Consider the following 8554-nt stretch of genomic DNA (forward strand, 5'->3'; position numbering starts at 1 on the left):
CTTTTGATTTTGTTCTTTTCAAAATGACAGGCAAAAATCTCTGTAGATCAACTCATCATCTGGTGTAAACAGGGAAAGCTTTTTTCTGCTCAGCCTTTTAGATCCATGCAGATTTTTGGTACATGAGAAATTTTTCCCTCTACTAATGTGTCTGTGTACTTCACAAACGGATGATGTTGTTGTTGTTACTGGTTAACAAGTATTAGGGTGTTTCTAGAATACAAGAAACTTTGACTGAAGAACCCAGAAAAAATAATGTCTAAAGAGAAGAGTGAATAAATAAATTGAAAGACAATGCAGCTCTCAGGAATCGTAAGCTTTATTGTTTCCCATGCCCAGTCGAGTCTAAACCAGAAGTGCATGCATAAAAAGATTCCTAACAGTAATTATGCACTGAATAATTAGAAAGGACATTTCCTGAATAATTAGAAAGAATGACATCTTGAATGATAATTAGGGAAACACTTCACCCAGAAGAGTGGTGAGGTACGTTGCAGACACCCAAGGGTTTCAGTAGAATAAGATGATTTGTGGCCGTAGCATCCAAGGGAGGAGGGAGCCGGCACGTCCGGGCTCAGGGCTGGATCCAGCTGCTAGTACTTGGGGCACTGTGGGGGCAGCTTGCAGATGTTCTTGGTGTACTGGGGACAGCACGGGACTGGGGGGCAGTATTGCTTCACCGGGGGGCAGTACTGCAGCAAAGGGGGGCAGTACTGCTTCACTGGGGGGCAGCACGGCGACACATAGGTGTACTTCTGCACGGGTTGCCTCTGGATGGTGTAATGGCAGGAGGGTCCCGAGTCGTGGCAGGAGGACCGAGCACCATGGCACGAGGACCGGGAGCTGTGGCAGGAGGATTCATAGTCATGGCAGGTCCCACGAGAGCACATCCTTCTGGAGTACTGACAAAGCTGTTGGGAACAGAGAGACTGTCAGCCTGGCATAGAAACTACTATAACCTGCAATTTCCTCATCATTTTTTTTTGTAAGGTTCTATGGAAGTTCATTTTCCTCTGCTTTGTAATATAGGTAGGAGATCATGACGCTGAAAGTGATGCTGCTTTGTCTTTTGGGACATATTCCACATTCCTCTCTTGCATGGTCTGACTCTGATGGGAATTTCCCTAACAAGATGCTGCTGACTGCTTTTGTTAGGTAGAGTTTTCTTTTAAAACTTTGCACTGGTTCACTTGAGATCTTTCTCTTGCTTTCCATCACCAAATAGGCCCCAAGGTTTTGTGTCTTTGCAGTTCCAGTCTTTCAATTATTCCCATTTTTCTGTCATCCTATCTGCATGAGCACACCACAAGTGTCCTTTGCATAGCTTAAATATACAGGCATCCATTCTCACAGCAAGAACAAAATTTTTCTAAGACAAATATAAGGTCAAACATAGAACTAATCAGCCAAAAGGTGAGTTCCTGCTGCTGAGCAGAGTACATATCAACATAATCCAACTTACCTCTTGTTGGAGCAAGCAACAGCAGAGAGAAGTGAAGCCGAATGAAGGAGGAACAGGGAATGGAGAACTTTTATATGCTTCCAAAGGGTTGTCCAAGAAATTATGCATTTCCTGGTAATGATGATAATTAATTACATATCCACATCAATGTTTATCTTCCGTGTCTAATTTTTAGCATTTCCTATTTGACACAGTCAGGAAAAGCAATTATGATTTTTTTCCATAACACGGTAATAGCCAATGGATTTTCTAATCTGCTTTACATGGAGATTTTGAAGGTGGCTGCATATTTACATCTTAAGAATGAACCTAACCCTAGAGTTATTAAGTGATTTGCCGTTGGGCAACCAGTGTTGCATCAACTCACAATTCAGAAGTGTTGACTCCTATCCTGCATGCTGCCCCTTTGCGTGGCAGGCTCACATTTTGATTGATATGTCTTTTCATAACACGAGGAACTGCAATTAACATGGATTGTACTTGGAGGTGGAAATCTAGCTGACTAGCTCCAACACACTTAATGCCTCAACACTGGAGATGATGTTAGGAGAAGGATGTTCCCATTTGAAAGATTTTTATTAAACTTCTGAGTTCACCATCAGCTGTGTTTTTTTTTTCTTGTGCCTCAACATTATTCTATTTACTTTCTTTCTAGAATAAGAGGACTTCAAATCCTAAGCAAAAATGATTTGGGCTTGGAAACAGTCGTATATTAGGATCCTGTTTTCAGATCACTAGTAACTTCAAGCTCCTGATTTACTTAAGCATTTTCATAATTTTTACTCATCATGGTGTTTCACTATCTACTACTGAGCTTCTCTTACAGTGGCCTGGGTCTTTATTTTAGGATAATGCAACGTGTAATTGTTCTTTTCCCATGATTTTTATTCAGGCTGGTGCTGCTGGAATTCTTTGGGAATGCTCCATAGGTCAGTCCCGATGTCATAGAATCACAGAAGGGGTAAGGTTGGAAGGGACCTCTGGAGATCACCTAGTCCAACCGCCCTGCTCAAGCAAGGTCACCTAGAGCATGTTAGACAGGGCTGCATCCAGGCGGGCCTTGAAGATCTCCAGAGAAGGAGACTCCAGTGCTCTGTCACTCTCACCGTCAAGAAATTCCTCCTCGTATTCAGGTGGAACTTCCTGTGGTTAATTTTTTCCCCTTGCCTCTTGTCCTGTCACACGGGGCAAGTGAAAAGAGTTTGTCCCTGACCCCTTGACACCCTCCCTTCAGGTACTTGTACACATTGATAAGATCCCCCCTCAGTCTGCTCTCCCCCAGGCTAAACAGGCCTGGCTCTCATGGCCGTTCCTCACAGGGCAGGTGCTCCAGCCCTCTGATCATCCTCATAGCCCTACGCTGGACTCTCTCCAGTAGCTCCATGTCTCTCTTGTACTGGGAAGCCCAGAACTGGACACAGTACTCAGATGGGGCCTCACCAGGGCTGAGGAGAGGGGCAGGATCACCTCCCTCAACCTGCTGCCAACACTCTTCCTAATGCACCCCAGGAGACCACTGGCCTTCCTGGCCACAAGGGCACATTGCTGGCTCACGGTCACCTTGTCATCCACCAGCACTCCCAGGTCCTTCTCTGCAGAGCTGCTCTCCAGCAGGTCAGCCCCCAGCTTGTACTGGTGCCCAGGGTTATTTTTCCCTAGGTGCGGGACTCTGCACTTGCCCTTGTTGAACCTCATGAGGTTCCTCTCCGCCCAGCTCTCCAGCCTGTGCAGGTTTCTCTGAATGGCAGCACAGCCCTCTGGTGTATCAGCTACTCCTCGTATCATCAGCAAACTTGCTGAGGAGACACTCTGTCCCTTCATCCAGGTCATAATTCCATGTGATGGAACTAAAAGATTCCTAAAAGCTACTTGCTGAGTTCACAAGTCAGGAGCTACTCTCATAGAGATGGTCTTCATATCTTTCAGGGCTTATTTTCATGTTAAATTTGAAAAAATAAATCTGCTACTTTGCCAGCATTTTTATGAAATGATAATAAATTCTGATTCTGAAAACACATGCTAGGAGAGCATGTATTTATGTTCTAGTTGCTCTTCTTGATTTTGCAAGGCCATGATTCAACAAAAAATATTGAAGTCCTAAAATTAGCCCTAGTTTAGGAAAATTTGATCTGCAACCATTTTGATAGCCCCGGGAGTTTTAAGTAGCGTAGAAATGCAAGCAGTGTAGAAATGTTTCCTCCAGGTTGTTAAAAAGCTATTTTTTGGGAAGACCCTTGTGTCAGTTCTCTGTCTTGTAGTGTTGTATTCATTTCACCTTATTTTAGACACTAAAAGTTAGTTGTTTAAATTTAAGCTAGTTGTCTACCTCTTGCTAAAACTAATGGAGAGGAGCAGGCACTGGCAGAAGTGAGTGAGTCATTCTGTTCTAGAATAGATGTCCTAGCTAGATGGCTGACAGCTGGAGAGATTGTATTAGGTTGCAAAAAGGAGAGAGATTTAGGATCTGTTTTTAAGTATACACAATTTTCAATGAAAACTGTAATCTGAAGATTTGTAATTTGAACCCAAGGAGGGTTAGAAAATCTTCTAGGCATCTATTTGCATTTATCAGACAACTCAATACCTTTGTACTTCTGAGTCAGCCTGACAAATGAAGTATGTGGCACTACTGAATGAGGGAACTGAAAATGAGAATCCTTGGATAACAAAGGTATAGATGAACGCCCTATATGCTATACTTAAATACATTCACCTGCCATAGAAATATATCTGGATTTACCTGTTTTCATTCATTTTGAAACTTTAGGATGAGGGTTTTTTACGATATGTTTGAGAAACAAAGCACAAAGAAGTTATAAATAAGAAGTCAGAAATAGAGATAATTTTCAACTACAGAGGTCAATGAATCAAAAAACCATGAACTTTTGCTACCTTTGGAAATGAAATTTTATTGTCTTATATGTATGCTTTGAGGCTGACATAGAATCATCATATGTAAACCATTGCCAGAAGAAATCATCCAGAGACTTTTACAGTAAGAACATAAACTTGGACTTGCATGCTAAATACATTTAAATACATCAAATTCGTATTTCGATGAAACATAGAAGAGGTGTTTGAAGATTTACGCAAAAAAAAATGAGATCAGAGAACTGATGATCCAAACTTTGGCACTGAGAGCATCCAAGGGAGGAGGGAGCCAGCACGTCCGGGCTCAGGGCTGGATCCAGCTGCTAGTACTTGGGGCACTGTGGGGGCAGCTTGCAGATGTTCTTGGTGTACTGGGGACTGCATGGGACTGGGGGGCAGTATTGCTTCACCGGGGGGCAATAGCGCTGCATGGGGGGGTAATAGTGCTGTGCGGGGGGGCAGCACGGCGACACATAGGTGTACTTCTGCACGGGTTGCCTCTGGATGGTGTAATGGCAGGAGGGTCCCGAGTCGTGGCAGGAGGACCGAGCACCATGGCACGAGGACCGGGAGCTGTGGCAGGAGGATTCATAGTCATGGCAGGTCCCACGAGAGCACATCCTTCTGGAGTACTGACAAAGCTGTTGGGAACAGAGAGACTGTCAGCCTGGCATGGACATACTACTGTTGCCTTCTCTAATTTGCTGTGGAACTCCTAGGATGCTCTCTGTTCTTGTTGATTTCTAGTTCTTTGAGGATAAGGCAATTTCAGTGCTACTTAGGTACTGGAAGATGACCCACATCTCCTACTAAAAACATGATTTTTTATAGATACAATTTGCTTTTGAGAGAAAAGATCCAAAGATCCATTGCCCACACCGAGACTTAGACTTCCCTGTCCCCTCTCCTCAAAAACTGTGGAAGTGTCTTCTCCATAAAATCCTCTGACTGTGCTTCTCTCTCTGTAGCTTCAAGTCTTTCTGCTGTTCTTATTTGGTCTGCGCCTCTGACTATTAAGAACATATCCCACATGTAATTTGCAGTTATAAAATAGCTTATCTACAAGGACTTTGTCTCATAGTTGAGCAATATCCAGCAGTAAGCAGTGAACTATCGTTCTCCAACACTGCCAAAGTTTGTATGAAAGCAGCTGATCATCACTCAAGAGAAAGAGAAGAATTGGACTTACCCCTTCAGCGACAGGAAGGAATACGTCTAAGTGCAGAGAAGTGAATGAAGGAAACTGGGAAGAGAGACCTTTTATACTGTTTCAAAGGGTTATCTAGGACATGAGACATCTCTCAGCAAGTGTAACCTAATTACACGTACCAGCCCATTTCTACCCGCTGTATTCAGCTTCCGACATTTTCCCTTTGATGCCCTGTGTTTTTAGCATTATAATTGTTCCACAGGTTATTAATAGCATGTTAATTCTTTTATGTCTCTATGAAAAAGATTGGAAGGTATTTGTACACCTATTTCACATAAAGTGACGCCAATACCGAAGATATTAACAGATCTAGTCACGGACAAGTATCAGGTGGAAGAGATGTTTGTGATTCAGAAGTACCAGTTCCTTAAGCTGTGCGGGGATGTCACATGGACCAAGAGTTAAATGTGATTACACTTCTGTGTGAAAGAAAAAAGATTACTAATGGCAACTCATGTGGATGATGCTTATGGCAGGAATAATCTCAATGAATTGCTCAATGGTACTAGATATTTTAATGAGAGATTTGGCATTAGCTGCAAGAAGTCCCTTGCTTATAATTTCCACCTATCTGCACAGAGTGTCCTATGAAAGATTTGCTTTTTTCCTGCAAAAGATGCTGTTTTAATCTAATTTTGCAATATTGTGTTTATCACAGTAATATCAAATCCTGGAACAGAAAGGTTTGAGCCTGCTTGACCTCCCAGAGGTGAGATTCCTTTCAGCTCCCCTCTTCCTTTGTCCTTCTTTAAGGTATTCCCATTTTTTCCCCAAGATTTTAAATAAAGTATATCTTTAACTTCATTTGAAGAGGTCTACTTTAAAAGCGAAGGAATTTTTAATAATAAAGTCCATGTATTCTTATAGTTTTGGAAATACATAAGCAAATTTCATGCTCTAATAGTCTCAAATACACAACAGGTCATAGAGGACTTATTTTCATTGTAACTACTTTTTCAGAAGCAGTTAAATGATATCTGGAGCTCATTCCTTTATGCCCTTCTGAAATGTTTGCCAGTGTGGTTGTAAAAAAATGGGCCATGTGTCTGCCTCCAGAGTAAGGTTTAGGCTCTCTAATTTCATTATCGTGAAGCCAATATTTGGACTATTAGCTGAGATGGAGAGCTCTCCTAATACTGCTGTCCTGATTTCAGTATTCAGTCCTAGTGTTTCTGTAACTTTTCTGGAAACATGCATTAGATAGGGTTGTAGTTCAAGAAAACATAAACAAAACAGTGTAATGCCATAGAGGTTGATGTTTCTGAATCTGAATTTTCCTGTGAATCATGGATGAACTCTGGTCTTCCTTCCCATGTCTGCTTACAGGTCATGCCCGTCTAACCCAGCAATTACATTTTCTTTTCACATAAAAGTCAAGGATGTTTCAACAGTGGAATGGCATTGTGGGATTAGACATCAGGCACAACTGAGTGATGCTCTACTGACTCACTGGGATCCCTTGAACCAGATCATTTGCACCTGTGCTTCAGTATCACAATGTGCAAAAATGAACCAATAAATACCCTGTTGCAAAGTCTTATGCAGACCACAGTTAGGCAAAGCCTTTAGAAATCTTTGATCATGTATGGGATTAACTTTATCATCATATAAAAGAGAGAAGATGGTAAAAAAAATGAGTGAGTCAGGTGTAAATGTCAGAAACCAAGGGTAGCCAATAAAAATGGCTGTGGTCAGGGGATAATGAAGCCTCAATTCTCCAGTAGTGGCTCACAACTGAAGCCTGAAACTCTATAAAGCTCTCCTGTTCCAGTTCATTCCCTTTAGTTTGAATTTGCATTGTCCTGTTGTTGACTAAGGTATGTGATTATGCTGGATCATGAAAACTTAGTTTTTGATTATAGCTCTTTGTTTATCTACTATATCTTGACATGGCTCTGTCTAAATCCAAACAGATGTTTATTATAAGTAGTGTAAGAGATACTTGCTATAGAATAATTCTTGTATGTCGTTGTTAACCAATATCCAATCATTGAAAATAATAACAAGCATTAGCCTTTTGCACTAAATATCTCATTTGTGGGAGGAATATTACAGTATCTGAGACTCTTCATTGTGAAGGTAATATTTTATAGACAATGACAATTCAGGAAAAAATGTCCAAATCTACTGCAGGAAAGGCCTCTGTTTCTGATTAGACCTACTTATCTCAAAGTTCAGCAGCAAAAAAATATCCCTGTAGAGGTGAGGGTGTTCAAACACTGGAACAGGTTGCCCAGAGAACTTGTGCAGACACTGAAATCTAGCTGGACATGGTCCTGAGCAACCTGCTGTAGCTGACCTTGCTTGAGCAGGGATGTTGGACCAGATGATCTCAGGAGGTCTCTTCCATCTCTAACTAGTCTGTGATCATGTAAAAGAGATTTGCTTGCTTCCATCACAGAGATCTTTTCTTTTAGATTTATCCCTTGTCCCAAAATGATATGCTCGTCTGGGAGAGAGTCGTTCTTCAACTTGATCTCAACCTGGTACAACCCTGTGCGCTCCTGACTGGACACCTGGAGGACACTGCTCCACTATGCATACAATTCTGGCTGCGCAGTACGTTGCAGCCACAGTGGGGACTCATGCCAGGGTGGTTATGACTACTGACACTATGGCTACCACCAGTTGGTCTGCTCTGAGAGGTGTCACAGCCTGTCAGCACCATGCCATAGAAATGGGTCTTCCCAGTGTGCCAGGACCTCTGCATGCAGCTATGGGAGTTCAGGAAGATGCTTGAGTGACAGGAGGGCTGTCTGTGGCATGGTGCCAGGAACCCTCAGTCATGCCATGGGAACAGGGATAGTGTCCACATCATGCAGCCAGTGGACTACTGTGGCTCTGCTGGAGGGCGGCAAGATGGGGTGGGAGTGTCCTGCTCTGAGGGGTGCCAGTGCTACAGCTGTGTTGGGGGACCAATGCACAGCTATGGGCATATAGCAGATGCCACAGCCATGGGGCAGCTGTCTGCTATGATGGTTGCCAGGGATTTTATAGGGGCTGCCACAATT

This window comes from Rhea pennata, chromosome 31 (genome assembly GCF_028389875.1).
Source record: "Rhea pennata isolate bPtePen1 chromosome 31, bPtePen1.pri, whole genome shotgun sequence".
NCBI classification, from domain to species: Eukaryota; Metazoa; Chordata; class Aves; order Rheiformes; family Rheidae; genus Rhea; species Rhea pennata.